The sequence below is a fragment of the Phalangium opilio genome, unplaced genomic scaffold, assembly GCF_054372755.1.
Source record: "Phalangium opilio isolate 3A_F unplaced genomic scaffold, DU_Popi_V2 ptg000352l_1, whole genome shotgun sequence".
NCBI classification, from domain to species: domain Eukaryota; kingdom Metazoa; phylum Arthropoda; class Arachnida; order Opiliones; family Phalangiidae; genus Phalangium; species Phalangium opilio.
Genome location: NW_028324228.1, coordinates 8,020,581 through 8,041,315, shown reverse-complemented (window position 1 = coordinate 8,041,315; position 20,735 = coordinate 8,020,581). Strand labels below are relative to the sequence as shown.

The following is a 20,735-nucleotide window of genomic DNA, read 5'->3' as shown; positions in this document are numbered from 1 at the left end:
CTCACATTACCGCTCCCGGATGGGCTCGAACCACAAACCTTTTGAATAACAGCTGAACGCTCTAAACATTGCGCCACGGAAGCCCAAAAATTAAATGTTCGTCAGTTATTTTTAAAAAACTCTGAATTTTACGTTACATCTAAGACCTCACAACACCGCTCCCGGATGGGCTCGAACCACCAACCTTTCGGTTAACAGCCGAACGCGCTAACCATTGCGCCACGGAAGCCCAAAAATTAAATGGTCGTCGGCTATTGTGGAAACACTTTGGCTTTTTACGTTACATGTGAAAGCTCACAACACCGCTCCCGGGTGGGCTCGAACCACAAACCTTTCGGTTAACAGCCGAACGCGCTAACCATTGCGCCACGGAAGCCCAAAGATTAAATGTTCGTCAGGAATTTTTAAAAAACTCTGAATTTTACGTTACATCTAAGACCTCACATTACCGCTCCCGGATGGGCTCGAACCACAAACCTTTTGAATAACAGCTGAACGCTCTAAACATTGCGCCACGGAAGCCCAAAAATTAAATGTTCGTCAGTTATTTTTAAAAAACTCTGAATTTTACGTTACATCTAAGACCTCACAACACCGCTCCCGGATGGGCTCGAACCACCAACCTTTCGGTTAACAGCCGACGGCGTTAACCATTGCGCAACGGAAGCCCAAAGATTAAATGTTCGTCAGGTATTGTGGAAAAACTTTGGACTTTTACGTTACATGTGAGATCTCACAACACCGCTCCCGGGTGGGCTCGAACCACCAACCTTTCGGTTAACAGCCGAACGCGCTAACCATTGCGCCACGGAAGTCCAAAGATTAAATGTTCGTCAGGTATTGTGGAAAAACTTTGACTTTTTACGTCACATCTGAGACTTCACAACACCGCTCCCGGATGGGCTCGAACCACAAACCTTTTGAATAACATCTGAACGCTCTAACCATTGCGCCACGGAAGACCAAAAATTAAATGTTCGTCAGTTATTTATAAAAAACTCTGAATTTTACGTTACATCTAAGACCTCACAACACCGCTCCCGGATGGGCTCGAACCACCAACCTTTCGGTTAAAGGCCTGTCCAGACTGACACTTTTTGCGCGTTTGTATCTTCGCTTCGCTTGTTTGCAACATCGCGCTACTGTCCACATTGGGTTTTCGCTACTTTGCGTCCTCGCCTTGCGAAGATACAAATTTCTTGCGACTAGGCCAAGAATGTCGTGCCTTCGCGAGAAAAGCACCAATCGCAGACGAGAGGAAGGGTGGAGTTTGGAGGGTGTCGATTAGTTTCGTTTTTATCACTTTTTCACAATGAGGGAAGCAGCGTGCAGCTCAGTCGAGTCATAATTAATAAATATGGTCAACGTAGATGGCGCAATGATTTCTCTAATTTCATTGGCTTTCAGAATAGGAAAAGCAAAATATTTGCGTTTATCTGAACAGTAGGAGAAATATTTTTCATGTAGTCTTACGAAGATGCGAATGAACGAAGGCGCGAACACGCGAGCACGAGCTCAATGTGGACAAAGCTTTACAGCCGACGGCGTTAACCATTGTGCAACGGAAGCCCAAAGATTAAATGTTCGTCAGGTATTGTGGAAAAACTTTGACTTTTTACGTCACATCTGAGACTTCACAACTCCGCTCCCGGATGGGCTCGAACCACAAACCTTTTGAATAACAGCTGAACGCTCTAACCATTGCGCCACGGAAGCCCAAAAATTAAATGTTCGTCAGTTATTTTTAAAAAACTCTGAATTTTACGTTACATCTAAGACCTCACAACACCGCTCCCGGATGGGCTCGAACCACCAACCTTTCGGTTAACAGCCGACGGCGTTAACCATTGTGCAACGGAAGCCCAAAGATTAAATGTTCGTCAGGTATTGTGGAAAAACTTTGACTTTTTACGTCACATCTGAGATTTCACAACACCGCTCCCGGATGGGCTCGAACCACAAACCTTTTGAATAACAGCTGAACGCTCTAACCTTTGCGCCACGGAAGCCCAAAAATTAAATGTTCGTCAGTTATTTTTAAAAAACTCTGAATTTTACGTTACATCTAAGACCTCACAACACCGCTCCCGGATGGGCTCGAACCACCAACCTTTCGGTTAACAGCCGAACGCGCTAACCATTGCGCCACGGAAGCCCAAAAATTAAATGTTCGTCAGTTATTTTTAAAAAACTCTGAATTTTACGTTACATCTAAGACCTCACAACACAGCTCCCGGATGGGCTCGAACCACCAACCTTTCGGTTAACAGCCGACGGCGTTAACCATTGCTTCACGGAAGCCCAAAAATTAAATGTTCGTCAGGTATTGTGGAAAAACTTTGACTTTTTACGTCACATCTGAGACCTCACAACACCGCTCCCGGATGGGCTCGAACCACCAACCTTTCGGTTAACAGCCGACGGCGTTAACCATTGCGCAACGGAAGCCCAAAGATTAAATGTTCGTCAGGTATTGTGGAAAAACTTTGGATTTTTACGTTACATGCGAGATCTCACAACACCGCTCCCGGTTGGGCTCGAACCACCAACCTTTCGGTTAACAGCCGAACGCGCTAACCATTGCGCCACGGAAGCCCAAAGATTAAATGTTCGTCAGGTATTGTGGAAAAACTTTGACTTTTTACGTCACATCTGAGACTTCACAACACCGCTCCCGGATGGGCTCGAACCACAAACCTTTTGAATAACATCTGAACGCTCTAACCATTGCGCCACGGAAGACCAAAAATTAAATGTTCGTCAGTTATTTTTAAAAAACTCTGAATTTTACGTTACATCTAAGGCCTCACAACACCGCTCCCGGATGGGCTCGAACCACCAACCTTTCGGTTAAGAGCCGACGGCGTTAACCATTGTGCAACGGAAGCCCAAAGATTAAATGTTCGTCAGGTATTGTGGAAAAACTTTGACTTTTTAGGTCACATCTGAGACTTCACAACACTGCTCCTGGATGGGCTCGAACCACAAACCTTTTGAATAACAGCTGAACGCTCTAACCATTGCGCCACGGAAGCCCAAAAATTAAATGTTCGTCAGTTATTTTTAAAAAACTCTGAATTTTACGTTACATCTAAGGCCTCACAACACCGCTCCCGGATGGGCTCGAACCACCAACCTTTCGGTTAAGAGCCGACGGCGTTAACCATTGTGCAACGGAAGCCCAAAGATTAAATGTTCGTCAGGTATTGTGGAAAAACTTTGACTTTTTAGGTCACATCTGAGACTTCACAACACTGCTCCTGGATGGGCTCGAACCACAAACCTTTTGAATAACAGCTGAACGCTCTAACCATTGCGCCACGGAAGCCCAAAAATTAAATGTTCGTCAGTTATTTTTAAAAAACTCTGAATTTTACGTTACATCTAAGACCTCACAACACAGCTCCCGGGTGGGCTCGAACCACCAACCTTTCGGTTAACAGCCGAACGCGCTAACCATTGCTTCACGGAAGCCCAAAAATTAAATGTTCGTCAGGTATTGTGGAAAAACTTTGACTTTTTACGTCACATCTGAGACCTCACAACACCGCTCACGGATGGGCTCGAACCACCATCCTTTCGGTTAACAGCCGAACGCGCTAACCATTGCGCCACGGAAGCCCAAAAATTAAATGGTCGTCGGCTATTGTGCAAACACTTTGGCTTTTTACGTTACATGTGAGAGCTCTCAACACCGCTACCGGGTGGGCTCGAACCACCAACCTTTCGGTTAACAGCCGAACGCGCTAACCATTGCGCCACGGAAGCCCAAAGATTAAATGTTCGTCAGGTATTTTTAAAAAACTCTGAATTTTACGTTACATCTAAGACCTCACATTACCGCTCCCGGATGGGCTCGAACCACCAACCTTTCGGTTAACAGCCGAACGCGCTAACCATTGCGCCACGGAAGCCCAAAAATTAAATGTTCGTCAGTTATTTTTAAAAAACTCTGAATTTTACGTTACATCTTAGACCTCACAACACCGCTCCCGGATGGGCTCGAACCACCAACCTTTCAGTTAACTGCCGAACGCGCTAACCATTGCGCCACGGAAGCCCAAAGATTAAATGTTCGTCAGGTATTGTGGAAAAACTTTGCCATTTGACATTACGTTTGAGATCTCACAACACCGCTCCCGGGTGGGCTCGAAACACCAACCTTTCGGTTAACAGCCGAACGCGCTAACCATTGCGCCACGGAAGCTCAAAAATTAAACGGTCGTCAGGTATTGTGGAAAAACTTTGGCTTTTTACGTTACATTTGAGACTTCACAACACGGCAGCCGGGTGGGCTCGAACCACCAACCTTTTGGTTAACATCCGAACGCGCTAACCTTCGAGCCAAGGAAGCTCAGAAATGAAATGGTCGTCAGGTATTGTGGAAAAACTCTGACTTTTTACGTCACATCCGAGACTTCAAAACACCGCTCCCGGATGGGCTCGAACCACAAACCTTTTGAATAACAGCTGAACGCTCTAACCATTGCGCCACGGAAGCCCAAAAATTAAATGTTCGTCAGTTATTTTTAAAAAACTCTGAATTTTACGTTACATCTAAGACCTCACAACACCGCTCCCGGATGGGCTCGAACCACCAACCTTTCGGTTAACAGCCGACGGCGTTAACCATTGCGCAACGGAAGCCCAACGATTAAATGTTCGTCAGGTATTGTGGAAAAACTTTGGATTTTTACGTTACATGTGAGATTTCACAACACCGCTCCCGGGTGGGCTTGAACCGCCAACCTTTCGGTTAACAGCCGAACGCGCTAACCATTGCGCCACGGAAGCCCAAAAATTAAATGTTCGTCAGGTATTGTGGAAAAACTTTGACTTTTTACGTCACATCTGAGACCTCACAACACCGCTCCCGGATGGTCTCGAACCACCAACCTTTCAGTTAACTGCCGAACACGCTAACCATTGCGCCACGGAAGCCCAAAGATTAAATGTTCGTCAGGTATTGTGGAAAAACTTTGGCATTTGACATTACGTTTGAGATCTCACAACACCGCTCCCGGGTGGGCTCGAACCACCAACCTTTCGGTTAACAGCCGAACGCGCTAACCATTGCGCCACGGAAGCTCAAAAAATAAACGGTCGTCAGGTATTGTGGAAAAACTTTGGCTTTTTACGTTACATTTGAGAGCTCTCAACACCGCTCCCGGGTGGGCTCGAACCACCAACCTTTCGGTTAACAGCCGAACGCGCTAACCATTGCGCCACGGAAGCCCAAAGATTAAATGTTCGTCAGGTATTTTTAAAAAACTCTGAATTATACGTTACATCTAAGACCTCACATTACCGCTCCCGGATGGGCTCGAACCACCAACCTTTCGGTTAACAGCCGAACGCGCTAACCATTGTGCCACGGAAGCCCAAAAATTAAATGTTCGTCAGTTATTTTTAAAAAACTCTGAATTTTACGTTACATCTAAGACCTCACAACACCGCTCCAGGATGGGCTCGAACCACCAACCTTTCGGTTAACAGCCGACGGCGTTAACCATTGCGCAACGGAAGCCCAACGATTAAATGTTCGTCAGGTATTGTGGAAAAACTTTGACTTTTTACGTCACATCTGAGACCTCACAACACCGCTCACGGATGGGCTCGAACCACCAACCTTTCGGTTAACAGCCGAACGCGCTAACCATTGCGCCACGGAAGCTCAGAAATGAAATGGTCGTCAGGTATTGTGGAAAAACTTTGACTTTTTACGTCACATCTGAGACCTCACAACACCGCTCCCGGATGGGCTCGAACCACCAACCTTTCGGTTAACAGCCGAACGCGCTAACCATTGCGCCACGGAAACTCAAAAATTAAATGGTCGTCAGGTATTGTGGAAAAACTTTGACTTTTTACGTCACATCTGAGACCTCACAACACCGCTCCCGGATGGTCTCGAACCACCAACCTTTCAGTTAACTGCCGAACGCGCTAACCATTGCGCCACGGAAGCCCAAAGATTAAATGTTCGTCAGGTATTGTGGAAAAACTTTGGCATTTGACATTACGTTTGAGATCTCACAACACCGCTCCCGGGTGGGCTCGAAACACCAACCTTTCGGTTAACAGCCGAACGCGCTAACCTTTGCGCCACGGAAGCTCAAAAATTAAACGGTCGTCAGGTATTGTGGAAAAACTTTGGCTTTTTACGTTACATTTGAGACTTCACAACACGGCAGCCGGGTGGGCTCGAACCACCAACCTTTTGGTTAACATCCGAACGCGCTAACCTTCGAGCCAAGGAAGCTCAGAAATGAAATGGTCGTCAGGTATTGTGGAAAAACTCTGACTTTTTACGTCACATCCGAGACTTCAAAACACCGCTCCCGGATGGGCTCGAACCACAAACCTTTTGAATAACAGCTGAACGCTCTAACCATTGCGCCACGGAAGACCAAAAATTAAATGTTCGTCAGTTATTTTTAAAAAACTCTGAATTTTACGTTACATCTAAGACCTCACAACACCGCTCTCGGATGGGCTCGAACCACCAACCTTTCGGTTTACAGCCGACGGCGTTAACCATTGCGCAACGGAAGCCCAAAGATTAAATGTTCGTCAGGTATTGTGGAAAAACTTTGACTTTTTACGTCACATCTGAGACTTCACAACACCGCTCCCGGATGGGCTCGAACCACAAACTTTTCAGTTAACTGCCGAACGCGCTAACCATTGCGCCACGGAAGCCCAAAGATTAAATGTTCGTCAGGTATTGTGGAAAAACTTTGGCATTTGACATTACGTTTGAGATCTCACAACACCGCTCCCGGGTGGGCTCGAAACACCAACCTTTCGGTTAACAGCCGAACGCGCTAACCTTTGCGCCACGGAAGCTCAAAAATTAAACGGTCGTCAGGTATTGTGGAAAAACTTTGGCTTTTTACGTTACATTTGAGACTTCACAACACGGCAGCCGGGTGGGCTCGAACCACCAACCTTTTGGTTAACATCCGAACGCGCTAACCTTCGAGCCAAGGAAGCTCAGAAATGAAATGGTCGTCAGGTATTGTGGAAAAACTCTGACTTTTTACGTCACATCCGAGACTTCAAAACACCGCTCCCGGATGGGCTCGAACCACAAACCTTTTGAATAACAGCTGAACGCTCTAACCATTGCGCCACGGAAGACCAAAAATTAAATGTTCGTCAGTTATTTTTAAAAAACTCTGAATTTTACGTTACATCTAAGACCTCACAACACCGCTCTCGGATGGGCTCGAACCACCAACCTTTCGGTTTACAGCCGACGGCGTTAACCATTGCGCAACGGAAGCCCAAAGATTAAATGTTCGTCAGGTATTGTGGAAAAACTTTGACTTTTTACGTCACATCTGAGACTTCACAACACCGCTCCCGGATGGGCTCGAACCACAAACCTTTTGAATAACAGCTGAACGCTCTAACCATTGCGCCACGGAAGACCAAAAATTAAATGTTCGTCAGTTATTTTTAAAAAACTCTGAATTTTACGTTACATCTAAGACCTCACAACACCGCTCCAGGATGGGCTCGAACCACCAACCTTTCGGTTAACAGCCGACGGCGTTAACCATTGCGCAACGGAAGCCCAACGATTAAATGTTCGTCAGGTATTGTGGAAAAACTTTGACTTTTTACGTCACATCTGAGACCTCACAACACCGCTCTTGGATGGGCTCGAACCACCAACCTTTCGGTTAACAGCCGAACGCGCTAACCATTGCGCCACGGAAGCTCAGAAATGAAATGGTCGTCAGGTATTGTGGAAAAACTTTGACTTTTTACGTCACATCTGAGACCTCACAACACCGCTCCCGGATGGGCTCGAACCACCAACCTTTCGGTTAACAGCCGAACGCGCTAACCATTGCGCCACGGAAACTCAAAAATTAAATGGTCGTCAGGTATTGTGGAAAAACTTTGACTTTTTACGTCACATCTGAGACCTCACAACACCGCTCCCGGATGGTCTCGAACCACCAACCTTTCAGTTAACTGCCGAACGCGCTAACCATTGCGCCACGGAAGCCCAAAGATTAAATGTTCGTCAGGTATTGTGGAAAAACTTTGGCATTTGACATTACGTTTGAGATCTCACAACACCGCTCCCGGGTGGGCTCGAAACACCAACCTTTCGGTTAACAGCCGAACGCGCTAACCTTTGCGCCACGGAAGCTCAAAAATTAAGCGGTCGTCAGGTATTGTGGAAAAACTTTGGCTTTTTACGTTACATTTGAGACTTCACAACACGGCAGCCGGGTGGGCTCGAACCACCAACCTTTTGGTTAACATCCGAACGCGCTAACCTTCGAGCCAAGGAAGCTCAGAAATGAAATGGTCGTCAGGTATTGTGGAAAAACTCTGACTTTTTACGTCACATCCGAGACTTCAAAACACCGCTCCCGGATGGGCTCGAACCACAAACCTTTTGAATAACAGCTGAACGCGCTAACCATTGCGCCACGGAAGCCCAAAAATTAAATGTTCGTCAGATATTTTTAAAAAACTCTGAATTTTACGTTACATCTAAGACCTCACAACACCGCTCCCGGATGGGCTCGAACCACCAACCTTTCGGTTAACAGCCGACGGCGTTAACCATTGCGCAACGGAAGCCCAAAGATTAAATGTTCGTCAGGTATTGTGGAAAAACTTTGACTTTTTACGTCACATCTGAGACTTCACAACACCGCTCCCGGATGGGCTCGAACCACAAACCTTTTGAATAACAGCTGAACCCTCTAACCATTGCGCCACGGAAGACCAAAAATTAAATGTTCGTCAGTTATTTTTAAAAAACTCTGAATTTTACGTTACATCTAAGACCTCACAACACCGCTCTCGGCTGGGCTCGAACCACCAACCTTTCGGTTAACAGCCGACGGCGTTAACCATTGTAAAACGGAAGCCCAAAGATTATTTGTTCGTCAGGTATTATGGAAAAACTTTAACTATTTACGTCACATCTGAGACTTCACAACACCCCTCCCGGATGGGCTCGAACCACAAACCTTTTGAATAACAGCTGAACGCTCTAACCTTTGCGCCACGGAAGCCCAAAAATTAAATGTTCGTCAGTTATTTTTAAAAAACTCTGAATTTTACGTTACATCTAAGACCTCACAACACAGCTCCTGGATGGGCTCGAACCACCAACCTTTCGGTTAACAGCCGACGGCGTTAACCATTGCGCAACGGAAGCCCAAAGATTAAATGTTCGTCAGGTATTGTGGAAAAACTTTGGATTTTTACGTTACCTGTGAGATTTCACAACACCGCTCCCGGGTGGGCTCGAACCACCAACCAATCGGTTAACAGCCGAACGCGCTAACCATTGCGCCACGGAAGCCCAAAAATTAAATGTTCGTCAGGTATTGTGGAAAAACTTTGACTTTTTACGTCACATCTGAGACCTCACAACACCGCTCACGGATGGGCTCTAACCACCAACCTTTCGGTTAACAGCCGAACGCGCTAACCATTGCGCCACGGAAGCCCAAAATTTAAATGGTCGTCGGCTATTGTAGAAACACTTTGGCTTTTTACGTTACATGTGAGAGCTCACAACACCGCTCCCGGGTGGGCTCGAACCACCAACCTTTCGGTTAACAGCCGAACGCGCTAACCATTGCGCCACGGAAGCCCAAAGATTAAATGTTCGTCAGGAATTTTTAAAAAACTCTGAAATTTACGTTACATCTAAGACCTCACATTACCGCTCCCGGATGGGCTCGAACCACAAACCTTTTGAATAACAGCTGAACGCTCTAAACATTGCGCCACGGAAGCCCAAAAATTAAATGTTCGTCAGTTATTTTTAAAAAACTCTGAATTTTACGTTACATCTAATACCACACAACACCGCTCCCGGATGGGCTCGAACCACCAACCTTTCGGTTAACAGCCGACGGCGTTAACCATTGCGCAACGGAAGCCCAAAGATTAAATGTTCGTCAGGTATTGTGGAAAAACTTTGGATTTTTACGTTACATGTGAGATCTCACAACACCGCTCCCGGGTGGGCTCGAACCACCAACCTTTCGGTTAACAGCCGAACGCGCTAACCATAGCGCCACGGAAGCCCAAAAATTAAATGTTCGTCAGGTATTGTGGAAAAACTTTGACTTTTTACGTCACATCTGAGACCTCACAACACCGCTCACGGATGGGCTTGAACCACCAACCTTTCGGTTAACAGCCGAACGCGCTAACCATTGCACCACGGAAGCCCAAAAATTAAATGGTCGTCGGGTATTGTGGAAACACTTTGGCTTTTTACGTTACATGTGAGAGCTCACAACACCGCTCCCGGGTGGGCTCGAACCACCAACCTTTCGGTTAACAGCCGAACGCGCTAACCATTGCGCCACGGAAGCCCAAAGATTAAATGTTCGTCAGGTATTTTTAAAAAACTCTGAATTTTACGTTACATCTAAGACCTCACATTACCGCTCCCGGATGGGCTCGAACCACCAACCTTTCGGTTAACAGCCGAACGCGCTAACCATTGCGCCACGGAAGCCCAAAAATTAAATGTTCGTCAGTTATTTTTAAAAAACTCTGAATTTTACACTACATCTAAGACCTCACAACACAGCTCCCGTATGGGCTCGAACCACCAACCTTTCGGTTAACAGCCGACGGCGTTAACCATTGCGCAACGGAAGCCCAACGATTAAATGTTCGTCAGGTATTGTGGAAAAACTTTGGATTTTTACGTTACATGTGAGATTTCACAACACCGCTCCCGGGTGGGCTCGAACCACCAACCTTTCGGTTAACAGCCGAACGCGCTAACCATTGCTTCACGGAAGCCCAAAAATTAAATGTTCGCCTGGTATTGTGGAAAAACTTTGACTTTTTACGTCACATCTGAGACCTCACAACACCGCTCCCGGATGGGCTCGAACCACCAACCTTTCGGTTAACAGCCGAACGCGCTAACCATTGCGCCACGGAAGCCCAAAAATTAAATGTTCGTCAGGTATTGTGGAAAAACTTTGACTTTTTACGTCACATCTGAGACCTCACAACACCGCTCACGGATGGGCTCGAACCGCCAACCTTTCGGTTAACAGCCGAACGCGCTAACCATTGCGCCACGGAAGCCCAAAAATTAAATGGTCGTCGGCTATTGTAGAAACACTTTGGCTTTTTACGTTACATTTGAGAGCTCACAACACCGCTCCCGGGTGGGCTCGAACCACCAACCTTTCGGTTAACAGCCGAACGCGCTAACCATTGCGCCACGGAAGCCCAAAGATTAAATGTTCGTCAGGAATTTTTAAAAAACTCTGAATTTTACGATACATCTAAGACCTCACATTACCGCTCCCGGATGGGCTCGAACCACAAACCTTTTGAATAACAGCTGAACGCTCTAAACATTGCGCCACGGAAGCCCAAAAATTAAATGTTCGTCAGGTATTGTGGAAAAACTTTGACTTTTTACGTCACATCTGAGACCTCACAACACCGCTCACGGATGGGCTCGAACCACCAACCTTTCGGTTAACAGCCGACGGCGTTAACCATTGAAACGGAAGCCCAACGATTAAATGTTCGTCAGGTATTGTGGAAAAACTTTGGATTTTTACGTTACATGTGAGATTTCACAACACCGCTCCCGGGTGGGCTCGAACCACCAACCTTTCGGTTAACAGCCGAACGCGCTAACCATTGCGCCACGGAAGCTCAAAAATTAAATGGTCGTCAGGTATTGTGGAAAAACTTTGACTTTTAACGTCACATCTGAGACCTAACAACACCGCTCCCGGGTGGGCTCGAACCACCAACCTTTCGGTTAACAGCCGAACGCGCTAACCATTGCGCCACGGAAGCCCAAAGATTAAATGTTCGTCAGGTATTGTGGAAAAACTTTGGCATTTGACATTACGTTTGAGATCTCACAACACCGCTCCCGGGTGGGCTCGAACCACCAACCTTTCGGTTAACAGCCGAACGCGCTAACCATTGTTTCACGGAAGCCCAAAAATTAAATGTTCGTCAGGTATTGTGGAAAAACTTTGACTTTTTACGTCACATCTGAGACCTCACAACACCGCTCCCGGATGGGCTCGAACCACCAACCTTTCCGTTAACAGCCGAACGCGCTAACCATTGCGCCACGGAAGCTCAAAAATTAAATGGTCGTCAGGTATTGTGGAAAAACTTTGACTTTTTACGTCACATCTGAGACCTCACAACACCGCTCCCGGATGGTCTCGAACCACCAACCTTTCAGTTAACTGCCGAACGCGCTAACCATTGCGCCACGGAAGCCCAAAGATTAAATGTTCGTCAGGTATTGTGGAAAAACTTTGGCATTTGACATTACGTTTGAGATCTCACAACACCGCTCCCGGGTGGGCTCGAACCACCAACCTTTCGGTTAACAGACGAACGCGCTAACCATTGCGCCACGGAAGCTCAAAAAATAAACGGTCGTCAGGTATTGTGGAAAAACTTTGGCTTTTTACGTTACATCTAAGACCTCACATTACCGCTCCCGGATGGGCTCGAACCACCAACCTTTCGGTTAACAGCCGAACGCGCTAACCATTGCGCCACGGCAGCCCAAAAATTAAATGTTCGTCAGTTGTTTTTAAAAAACTCTGAATTTTACGTTACATCTAAGACCTCACAACACCGCTCCCGGATGGGCTCGAACCACCAACCTTTCGGTTAACAGCCGAACGCGCTAACCATTGCGCCACGGAAGCTCAAAAAATAAACGGTCGTCAGGTATTGTGGAAAAACTTTGGCTTTTTACGTTACATTTGAGATCTCACAACACCGCTCCCGGGTGGGCTCGAACCACCAACCTTTCGGTTAACAGCCGAACGCGCTAACCATTGCGCCACGGAAGCTCAAAAATTAAATGTTCGTCAGGTATTGTGGAAAAACTTTGGATTTTTATGTTACATGTGAGATTTCACTTCACCGCTCCCGGGTGGGCTCGAACCACCAACCTTTCGGTTAACAGCCGAACGCGCTAACCATTGCGCCACGGAAGCTCAAAAATTAAATGGTCGTCAGGTATTGTGGAAAAACTTTGACTTTTTACGTCACATCTGAGACCTCACAACACCGCTCCCGGATGGTCTCGAACCACCAACCTTTCAGTTAACTGCCGAACGCGCTAACCATTGCGCCACGGAAGCCCAAAGATTAAATGTTCGTCAGGAATTTTTAAAAAACTCTGAATTTTACGATACATCTAAGACCTCACATTACCGCTCCCGGATGGGCTCGAACCACAAACCTTTTGAATAACAGCTGAACGCTCTAAACATTGCGCCACGGAAGCCCAAAAATTAAATGTTCGTCAGGTATTGTGGAAAAACTTTGACTTTTTACGTCACATCTGAGACCTCACAACACCGCTCACGGATGGGCTCGAACCACCAACCTTTCGGTTAACAGCCGACGGCGTTAACCATTGAAACGGAAGCCCAACGATTAAATGTTCGTCAGGTATTGTGGAAAAACTTTGGATTTTTACGTTACATGTGAGATTTCACAACACCGCTCCCGGGTGGGCTCGAACCACCAACCTTTCGGTTAACAGCCGAACGCGCTAACCATTGCGCCACGGAAGCTCAAAAATTAAATGGTCGTCAGGTATTGTGGAAAAACTTTGACTTTTTACGTCACATCTGAGACCTAACAACACCGCTCCCGGGTGGGCTCGAACCACCAACCTTTCGGTTAACAGCCGAACGCGCTAACCATTGCGCCACGGAAGCCCAAAGATTAAATGTTCGTCAGGTATTGTGGAAAAACTTTGGCATTTGACATTACGTTTGAGATCTCACAACACCGCTCCCGGGTGGGCTCGAACCACCAACCTTTCGGTTAACAGCCGAACGCGCTAACCATTGTTTCACGGAAGCCCAAAAATTAAATGTTCGTCAGGTATTGTGGAAAAACTTTGACTTTTTACGTCACATCTGAGACCTCACAACACCGCTCCCGGATGGGCTCGAACCACCAACCTTTCGGTTAACAGCCGAACGCGCTAACCATTGCGCCACGGAAGCTCAAAAATTAAATGGTCGTCAGGTATTGTGGAAAAACTTTGACTTTTTACGTCACATCTGAGACCTCACAACACCGCTCCCGGATGGTCTCGAACCACCAACCTTTCAGTTAACTGCCGAACGCGCTAACCATTGCGCCACGGAAGCCCAAAGATTAAATGTTCGTCAGGTATTGTGGAAAAACTTTGGCATTTGACATTACGTTTGAGATCTCACAACACCGCTCCCGGGTGGGCTCGAACCACCAACCTTTCGGTTAACAGACGAACGCGCTAACCATTGCGCCACGGAAGCTCAAAAAATAAACGGTCGTCAGGTATTGTGGAAAAACTTTGGCTTTTTACGTTACATCTAAGACCTCACATTACCGCTCCCGGATGGGCTCGAACCACCAACCTTTCGGTTAACAGCCGAACGCGCTAACCATTGCGCCACGGCAGCCCAAAAATTAAATGTTCGTCAGTTGTTTTTAAAAAACTCTGAATTTTACGTTACATCTAAGACCTCACAACACCGCTCCCGGATGGGCTCGAACCACCAACCTTTCGGTTAACAGCCGAACGCGCTAACCATTGCGCCACGGAAGCTCAAAAAATAAACGGTCTTCAGGTATTGTGGAAAAACTTTGGCTTTTTACGTTACATTTGAGATCTCACAACACCGCTCCCGGGTGGGCTCGAACCACCAACCTTTCGGTTAACAGCCGAACGCGCTAACCATTGCGCCACGGAAGCTCAAAAATTAAATGTTCGTCAGGTATTGTGGAAAAACTTTGGATTTTTATGTTACATGTGAGATTTCACTTCACCGCTCCCGGGTGGGCTCGAACCACCAACCTTTCGGTTAACAGCCGAACGCGCTAACCATTGCGCCACGGAAGCTCAAAAATTAAATGGTCGTCAGGTATTGTGGAAAAACTTTGACTTTTTACGTCACATCTGAGACCTCACAACACCGCTCCCGGATGGTCTCGAACCACCAACCTTTCAGTTAACTGCCGAACGCGCTAACCATTGCGCCACGGAAGCCCAAAGATTAAATGTTCGTCAGGTATTGTGGAAAAACTTTGGCATTTGACATTACGTTTGAGATCTCACAACACCGCTCCCGGGTGGGCTCGAACCACCAACCTTTCGGTTAACAGCCGAACGCGCTAACCATTGCGCCACGGAAGCTCAAAAAATAAACGGTCGTCAGGTATTGTGGAAAAACTTTGGCTTTTTACGTTACATTTGAGATCTCACAACACCGCTCCCGGGTGGGCTCGAACCACCAACCTTTCGGTTAACAGCCGAACGCGCTAACCATTGCGCCACGGAAGCCCAAAGATTAAATGTTCGTCAGGTATTTTTAAAAAACTCTGAATTTTACGTTACATCTAAGACCTCACAACACCGCTCCCGGATGGGCTCGAACCACCAACCTTTCGGTTAACAGCCGACGGCGTTAACCATTGAAACGGAAGCCCAACGATTAAATGTTCGTCAGGTATTGTGGAAAAACTTTGGATTTTTACGTTACATGTGAGATTTCACAACACCGCTCCCGGGTGGGCTCGAACCACCAACCTTTCGGTTAACAGCCGAACGCGCTAACCATTGCGCCACGGAAGCTCAAAAATTAAATGGTCGTCAGGTAATGTGGAAAAACTTTGACTATTTACGTCACATCTGAGACCTAACAACACCGCTCCCGGATGGTCTCGAACCACCAACCTTTCAGTTAACTGCCGAACGCGCTAACCATTGCGCCACGGAAGCCCAAAGATTAAATGTTCGTCAGGTATTTTTAAAAAACTCTGAATTTTACGTTACATCTAAGACCTCACATTACCGCTCCCGGATGGGCTCGAACCACCAACCTTTCGGTTAACAGCCGAACGCACTAACCATTGCGCCACGGAAGCCCAAAGATTAAATGTTCGTCAGGTATTTTTAAAAAACTCTGAATTTTACGTTACATCTAAGACCTCACATTACCGCTCCCGGATGGGCTCGAACCACCAACCTTTCGGTTAACAGCCGAACGCGCTAACCATTGCGCCACGGAAGCCCAAAAATTAAATGTTCGTCAGTTATTTTTAAAAAACTCTGAATTTTACACTACATCTTCACCGCTCCCGGGTGGGCTCGAACCACCAACCTTTCGGTTAACAGCCGAACGCGCTAACCATTGCGCCACGGAAGCTCAAAAATTAAATGGTCGTCAGGTATTGTGGAAAAACTTTGACTTTTTACGTCACATATGAGACCTCACAACACCGCTCCCGGATGGTCTCGAACCACCAACCTTTCAGTTAACTGCCGAACGCGCTAACCATTGCGCCACGGAAGCCCAAAGATTAAATGTTCGTCAGGTATTGTGGAAAAACTTTGGCATTTGACATTACGTTTGAGATCTCACAACACCGCTCCCGGGTGGGCTCGAACCACCAACCTTTCGGTTAACAGCCGAACGCGCTAACCATTGCGCCACGGAAGCTCAAAAAATAAACGGTCGTCAGGTATTGTGGAAAAACTTTTGGCTTTTTACGTTACATTTGAGATCTCACAACACCGCTCCCGGGTGGGCTCGAACCACCAACCTTTCGGTTAACAGCCGAACGCGCTAACCATTGCGCCACGGAAGCCCAAAGATTAAATGTTCGTCAGGTATTTTTAAAAAACTCTGAATTTTACGTTACATCTAAGACCTCACAACACCGCTCCCGGATGGGCTCGAACCACCAACCTTTCGGTTAACAGCCGACGGCGTTAACCATTGAAACGGAAGCCCAACGATTAAATGTTCGTCAGGTATTGTGGAAAAACTTTGGATTTTTACGTTACATGTGAGATTTCACAACACCGCTCCCGGGTGGGCTCGAACCACCAACCTTTCGGTTAACAGCCGAACGCGCTAACCATTGCGCCACGGAAGCTCAAAAATTAAATGGTCGTCAGGTATTGTGGAAAAACTTTGACTTTTTACGTCACATCTGAGACCTAACAACACCGCTCCCGGATGGTCTCGAACCACCAACCTTTCAGTTAACTGCCGAACGCGCTAACCATTGCGCCACGGAAGCCCAAAGATTAAATGTTCGTCAGGTATTTTTAAAAAACTCTGAATTTTACGTTACATCTAAGACCTCACATTACCGCTCCCGGATGGGCTCGAACCACCAACCTTTCGGTTAACAGCCGAACGCACTAACCATTGCGCCACGGAAGCCCAAAGATTAAATGTTCGTCAGGTATTTTTAAAAAACTCTGAATTTTACACTACATCTAAGACCTCACAACACCGCTCCCGGATGGGCTCGAACCACCAACCTTTCGGTTAACAGCCGACGGCGTTAACCATTGAAACGGAAGCCCAACGATTAAATGTTCGTCAGGTATTGTGGAAAAACTTTGGATTTTTATTTTACATGTGAGATTTCACTTCACCGCTCCCGGGTGGGCTCGAACCACCAACCTTTCGGTTAACAGCCGAACGCGCTAACCATTGCGCCACGGAAGCTCAAAAATTAAATGGTCGTCAGGTATTGTGGAAAAACTTTGACTTTTTACGTCACATCTGAGACCTCACATAACCGCTCCCGGATGGTCTCGAACCACCAACCTTTCAGTTAACTGCCGAACGCGCTAACCATTGCGCCACGGAAGCCCAAAGATTAAATGTTCGTCAGGTATTGTGGAAAAACTTTGGCATTTGACATTACGTTTGAGATCTCACAACACCGCTCCCGGGTGGGCTCGAACCACCAACCTTTCGGTTAACAGCCGAACGCGCTAACCACTGCGCCACGGAAGCTCAAAAAATAAACGGTCGTCAGGTATTGTGGAAAAACTTTTGGCTTTTTACGTTACATTTGAGATCTCACAACACCGCTCCCGGGTGGGCTCGAACCACCAACCTTTCGGTTAACAGCCGAACGCGCTAACCATTGCGCCACGGAAGCCCAAAGATTAAATGTTCGTCAGGTATTTTTAAAAAACTCTGAATTTTACGTTACATCTAAGACCTCACATTACCGCTCCCGGATGGGCTCGAACCACCAACCTTTCGGTTAACAGCCGAACGCGCTAACCATTGCGCCACGGAAGCTCAAAAATTAAATGGTCGTCAGGTATTGTGGAAAAACTTTGACTTTTTACGTCACATCTGAGACCTCACAACACCGCTCCCGGATGGTCTCGAACCACCAACCTTTCAGTTAACTGCCGAACGCGCTAACCATTGCGCCACGGAAGCCCAAAGATTAAATGTTCGTCAGGTATTGTGGAAAAACTTTGGCATTTGACATTACGTTTGAGATCTCACAACACCGCTCCCGGGTGGGCTCGAACCACCAACCTTTCGGTTAACAGCCGAACGCGCTAACCATTGCGCCACGGAAGCTCAAAAAATAAACGGTCGTCAGGTATTGTGGAAAAACTTTTGGCTTTTTACGTTACATTTGAGATCTCACAACACCGCTCCCGGGTGGACTCGAACCACCAACCTTTCGGTTAACAGCCGAAAGCGCTAACCATTGCGCCACGGAAGCCCAAAGATTCAATGTTCGTCAGGTATTTTTAAAAAACTCTGAATTTTACGTTACATCTAAGACCTCACAACACCGCTCCCGGATGGGCTCGAACCACCAACCTTTCGGTTAACAGCCGACGGCGTTAACCATTGAAACGGAAGCCCAACGATTAAATGTTCGTCAGGTATTGTGGAAAAACTTTGGATTTTTACGTTACATGTGAGATTTCACAACACCGCTCCCGGGTGGGCTCGAACCACCAACCTTTCGGTTAACAGCCGAACGCGCTAACCATTGCGCCACGGAAGCTCAAAAATTAAATGGTCGTCAGGTATTGTGGAAAAACTTTGACTTTCTACGTCACATCTGAGACCTAACAACACCGCTCCCGGATGGTCTCGAACCACCAACCTTTCAGTTAACTGCCGAACGCGCTAACCATTGCGCCACGGAAGCCCAAAGATTAAATGTTCGTCAGGTATTTTTAAAAAACTCTGAATTTTACGTTACATCTAAGACCTCACATTACCGCTCCCGGATGGGCTCGAACCACCAACCTTTCGGTTAACAGCCGAACGCACTAACCATTGCGCCACGGAAGCCCAAAGATTAAATGTTCGTCAGGTATTTTTAAAAAACTCTGAATTTTACGTTACATCTAAGACCTCACATTACCGCTCCCGGATGGGCTCGAACCACCAACCTTTCGGTTAACAGCCGAACGCGCTAACCATTGCGCCACGGAAGCCCAAAAATTAAATGTTCGTCAGTTATTTTTAAAAAACTCTGAATTTTACACTACATCTAAGACCTCACAACACAGCTCCCGGATGGGCTCGAACCACCAACCTTTCGGTTAACAGCCGACGGCGTTAACCATTGCTTCACGGAAGCCCAAAAATTAAATGTTCGTCAGGTATTGTGGAAAAACTTTGACTTTTTACGTCACATTTGAGAGCTCACAACACCGCTCCCGGGTGGGCTCGAACCACCAACCTTTTGAATAACAGCTGAACGCTCTAAACATTGCGCCAAGGAAGCCCAAAAATTAAATGTTCGTCAGTTATTTTTAAAAAACTCTGAATTTTACGTTACATCTAAGACCTCACAACACCGCTCCCGGATGGGCTCGAACCACCAACCTTTCGGTTAACAGCCGACGGCGTTAACCATTGAAACGGAAGCCCAACGATTAAATGTTCGTCAGGTATTGTGGAAAAACTTTGGATTTTTACGTTACATGTGAGATTTCACAACACCGCTCCCGGGTGGGCTCGAACCACCAACCTTTCTGTTAACAGCCGAACGCGCTAACCATTGCGCCACGGAAGCTCAAAAATTAAATGGTCGTCAGGTATTGTGGAAAAACTTTGACTTTTTACGTCACATCTGAGACCTCACAACACCGCTCACGGATGGGCTCGAACCACCAACCTTTCGGTTAACAGCCGAACGCGCTAACCATTGCGCCACGGAAGCCCAAAGATTAAATGTTCGTCAGGTATTTTTAAAAAACTCTGAATTTTACGTTACATCTAAGACCTCACATTACCGCTCCCGGATGGGCTCGAACCACCAACCTTTCGGTTAACAGCCGAACGCGCTAACCATTGCGCCACGGAAGCTCAAAAATTAAATGGTCGTCAGGTATTGTGGAAAAACTTTGACTTTTTACGTCACATCTGAGACCTCACAACACCGCTCCCGGATGGTCTCGAACCACCAACCTTTCAGTTAACTGCCGAACGCGCTAACCATTGCGCCACGGAAGCCCAAAGATTAAATGTTCGTCAGGTATTGTGGAAAAACTTTGGCATTTGACATTACGTTTGAGATCTCACAACACCGCTCCCGGGTGGGCTCGAACCACCAACCTTTCGGTTAACAGACGAACGCGCTAACAATTGCGCCACGGAAGCCCAAAAATTAAATGTTCGTCAGTTATTTTTAAAAAACTCTGAATTTTACACTACATCTAAGACCTCACAACACAGCTCCCGGATGGGCTCGAACCACCAACCTTTCGGTTAACAGCCGACGGCGTTAACCATTGCTTCACGGAAGCCCAAAAATTAAATGTTCGTCAGGTATTGTGGAAAAACTTTGACTTTTTACGTCACATTTGAGAGCTCACAACACCGCTCCCGGGTGGGCTCGAACCACCAACCTTTTGAATAACAGCT

General features: G+C 46.7%; 25 non-coding genes across 25 annotated transcripts; all 25 read right to left on the bottom strand.

Moving 5' to 3' along the window:
- Positions 1 to 5,015: 5,015 nt before the first annotated feature.
- TRNAN-GUU (transfer RNA asparagine (anticodon GUU)) lies at positions 5,016 to 5,088 on the bottom strand. Its single transcript has one exon. It is a non-coding gene; the product is annotated as a tRNA-Asn (tRNA).
- A 74-nt stretch (positions 5,089 to 5,162) lies between these two features.
- TRNAN-GUU (transfer RNA asparagine (anticodon GUU)) lies at positions 5,163 to 5,235 on the bottom strand. The gene has a single exon. It is a non-coding gene; the product is annotated as a tRNA-Asn (tRNA).
- Positions 5,236 to 9,564: 4,329 nt separating this feature from the next.
- TRNAN-GUU (transfer RNA asparagine (anticodon GUU)) lies at positions 9,565 to 9,637 on the bottom strand. The gene has a single exon. It is a non-coding gene; the product is annotated as a tRNA-Asn (tRNA).
- Positions 9,638 to 10,297: 660 nt separating this feature from the next.
- TRNAN-GUU (transfer RNA asparagine (anticodon GUU)) lies at positions 10,298 to 10,370 on the bottom strand. The gene has a single exon. It is a non-coding gene; the product is annotated as a tRNA-Asn (tRNA).
- Positions 10,371 to 11,177: 807 nt separating this feature from the next.
- TRNAN-GUU (transfer RNA asparagine (anticodon GUU)) lies at positions 11,178 to 11,250 on the bottom strand. The gene has a single exon. It is a non-coding gene; the product is annotated as a tRNA-Asn (tRNA).
- Positions 11,251 to 11,615: 365 nt separating this feature from the next.
- On the bottom strand, positions 11,616 to 11,688 carry TRNAN-GUU (transfer RNA asparagine (anticodon GUU)). Its single transcript has one exon. It is a non-coding gene; the product is annotated as a tRNA-Asn (tRNA).
- Positions 11,689 to 11,762: 74 nt separating this feature from the next.
- TRNAN-GUU (transfer RNA asparagine (anticodon GUU)) lies at positions 11,763 to 11,835 on the bottom strand. Its single transcript has one exon. It is a non-coding gene; the product is annotated as a tRNA-Asn (tRNA).
- Positions 11,836 to 12,790: 955 nt separating this feature from the next.
- On the bottom strand, positions 12,791 to 12,863 carry TRNAN-GUU (transfer RNA asparagine (anticodon GUU)). The gene has a single exon. It is a non-coding gene; the product is annotated as a tRNA-Asn (tRNA).
- A 74-nt stretch (positions 12,864 to 12,937) lies between these two features.
- TRNAN-GUU (transfer RNA asparagine (anticodon GUU)) lies at positions 12,938 to 13,010 on the bottom strand. The gene has a single exon. It is a non-coding gene; the product is annotated as a tRNA-Asn (tRNA).
- A 512-nt stretch (positions 13,011 to 13,522) lies between these two features.
- On the bottom strand, positions 13,523 to 13,595 carry TRNAN-GUU (transfer RNA asparagine (anticodon GUU)). The gene has a single exon. It is a non-coding gene; the product is annotated as a tRNA-Asn (tRNA).
- A 74-nt stretch (positions 13,596 to 13,669) lies between these two features.
- On the bottom strand, positions 13,670 to 13,742 carry TRNAN-GUU (transfer RNA asparagine (anticodon GUU)). Its single transcript has one exon. It is a non-coding gene; the product is annotated as a tRNA-Asn (tRNA).
- A 955-nt stretch (positions 13,743 to 14,697) lies between these two features.
- TRNAN-GUU (transfer RNA asparagine (anticodon GUU)) lies at positions 14,698 to 14,770 on the bottom strand. The gene has a single exon. It is a non-coding gene; the product is annotated as a tRNA-Asn (tRNA).
- Positions 14,771 to 14,844: 74 nt separating this feature from the next.
- On the bottom strand, positions 14,845 to 14,917 carry TRNAN-GUU (transfer RNA asparagine (anticodon GUU)). The gene has a single exon. It is a non-coding gene; the product is annotated as a tRNA-Asn (tRNA).
- A 221-nt stretch (positions 14,918 to 15,138) lies between these two features.
- Positions 15,139 to 15,211, bottom strand: TRNAN-GUU (transfer RNA asparagine (anticodon GUU)). Its single transcript has one exon. It is a non-coding gene; the product is annotated as a tRNA-Asn (tRNA).
- A 74-nt stretch (positions 15,212 to 15,285) lies between these two features.
- Positions 15,286 to 15,358, bottom strand: TRNAN-GUU (transfer RNA asparagine (anticodon GUU)). Its single transcript has one exon. It is a non-coding gene; the product is annotated as a tRNA-Asn (tRNA).
- Positions 15,359 to 15,576: 218 nt separating this feature from the next.
- Positions 15,577 to 15,649, bottom strand: TRNAN-GUU (transfer RNA asparagine (anticodon GUU)). Its single transcript has one exon. It is a non-coding gene; the product is annotated as a tRNA-Asn (tRNA).
- A 501-nt stretch (positions 15,650 to 16,150) lies between these two features.
- TRNAN-GUU (transfer RNA asparagine (anticodon GUU)) lies at positions 16,151 to 16,223 on the bottom strand. The gene has a single exon. It is a non-coding gene; the product is annotated as a tRNA-Asn (tRNA).
- Positions 16,224 to 16,444: 221 nt separating this feature from the next.
- Positions 16,445 to 16,517, bottom strand: TRNAN-GUU (transfer RNA asparagine (anticodon GUU)). The gene has a single exon. It is a non-coding gene; the product is annotated as a tRNA-Asn (tRNA).
- A 75-nt stretch (positions 16,518 to 16,592) lies between these two features.
- Positions 16,593 to 16,665, bottom strand: TRNAN-GUU (transfer RNA asparagine (anticodon GUU)). The gene has a single exon. It is a non-coding gene; the product is annotated as a tRNA-Asn (tRNA).
- A 218-nt stretch (positions 16,666 to 16,883) lies between these two features.
- On the bottom strand, positions 16,884 to 16,956 carry TRNAN-GUU (transfer RNA asparagine (anticodon GUU)). The gene has a single exon. It is a non-coding gene; the product is annotated as a tRNA-Asn (tRNA).
- A 511-nt stretch (positions 16,957 to 17,467) lies between these two features.
- On the bottom strand, positions 17,468 to 17,540 carry TRNAN-GUU (transfer RNA asparagine (anticodon GUU)). The gene has a single exon. It is a non-coding gene; the product is annotated as a tRNA-Asn (tRNA).
- A 221-nt stretch (positions 17,541 to 17,761) lies between these two features.
- Positions 17,762 to 17,834, bottom strand: TRNAN-GUU (transfer RNA asparagine (anticodon GUU)). Its single transcript has one exon. It is a non-coding gene; the product is annotated as a tRNA-Asn (tRNA).
- Positions 17,835 to 17,909: 75 nt separating this feature from the next.
- TRNAN-GUU (transfer RNA asparagine (anticodon GUU)) lies at positions 17,910 to 17,982 on the bottom strand. The gene has a single exon. It is a non-coding gene; the product is annotated as a tRNA-Asn (tRNA).
- Positions 17,983 to 18,349: 367 nt separating this feature from the next.
- Positions 18,350 to 18,422, bottom strand: TRNAN-GUU (transfer RNA asparagine (anticodon GUU)). The gene has a single exon. It is a non-coding gene; the product is annotated as a tRNA-Asn (tRNA).
- Positions 18,423 to 18,788: 366 nt separating this feature from the next.
- TRNAN-GUU (transfer RNA asparagine (anticodon GUU)) lies at positions 18,789 to 18,861 on the bottom strand. The gene has a single exon. It is a non-coding gene; the product is annotated as a tRNA-Asn (tRNA).
- Between the last annotated feature and the right edge of the window lie 1,874 nt (positions 18,862 to 20,735).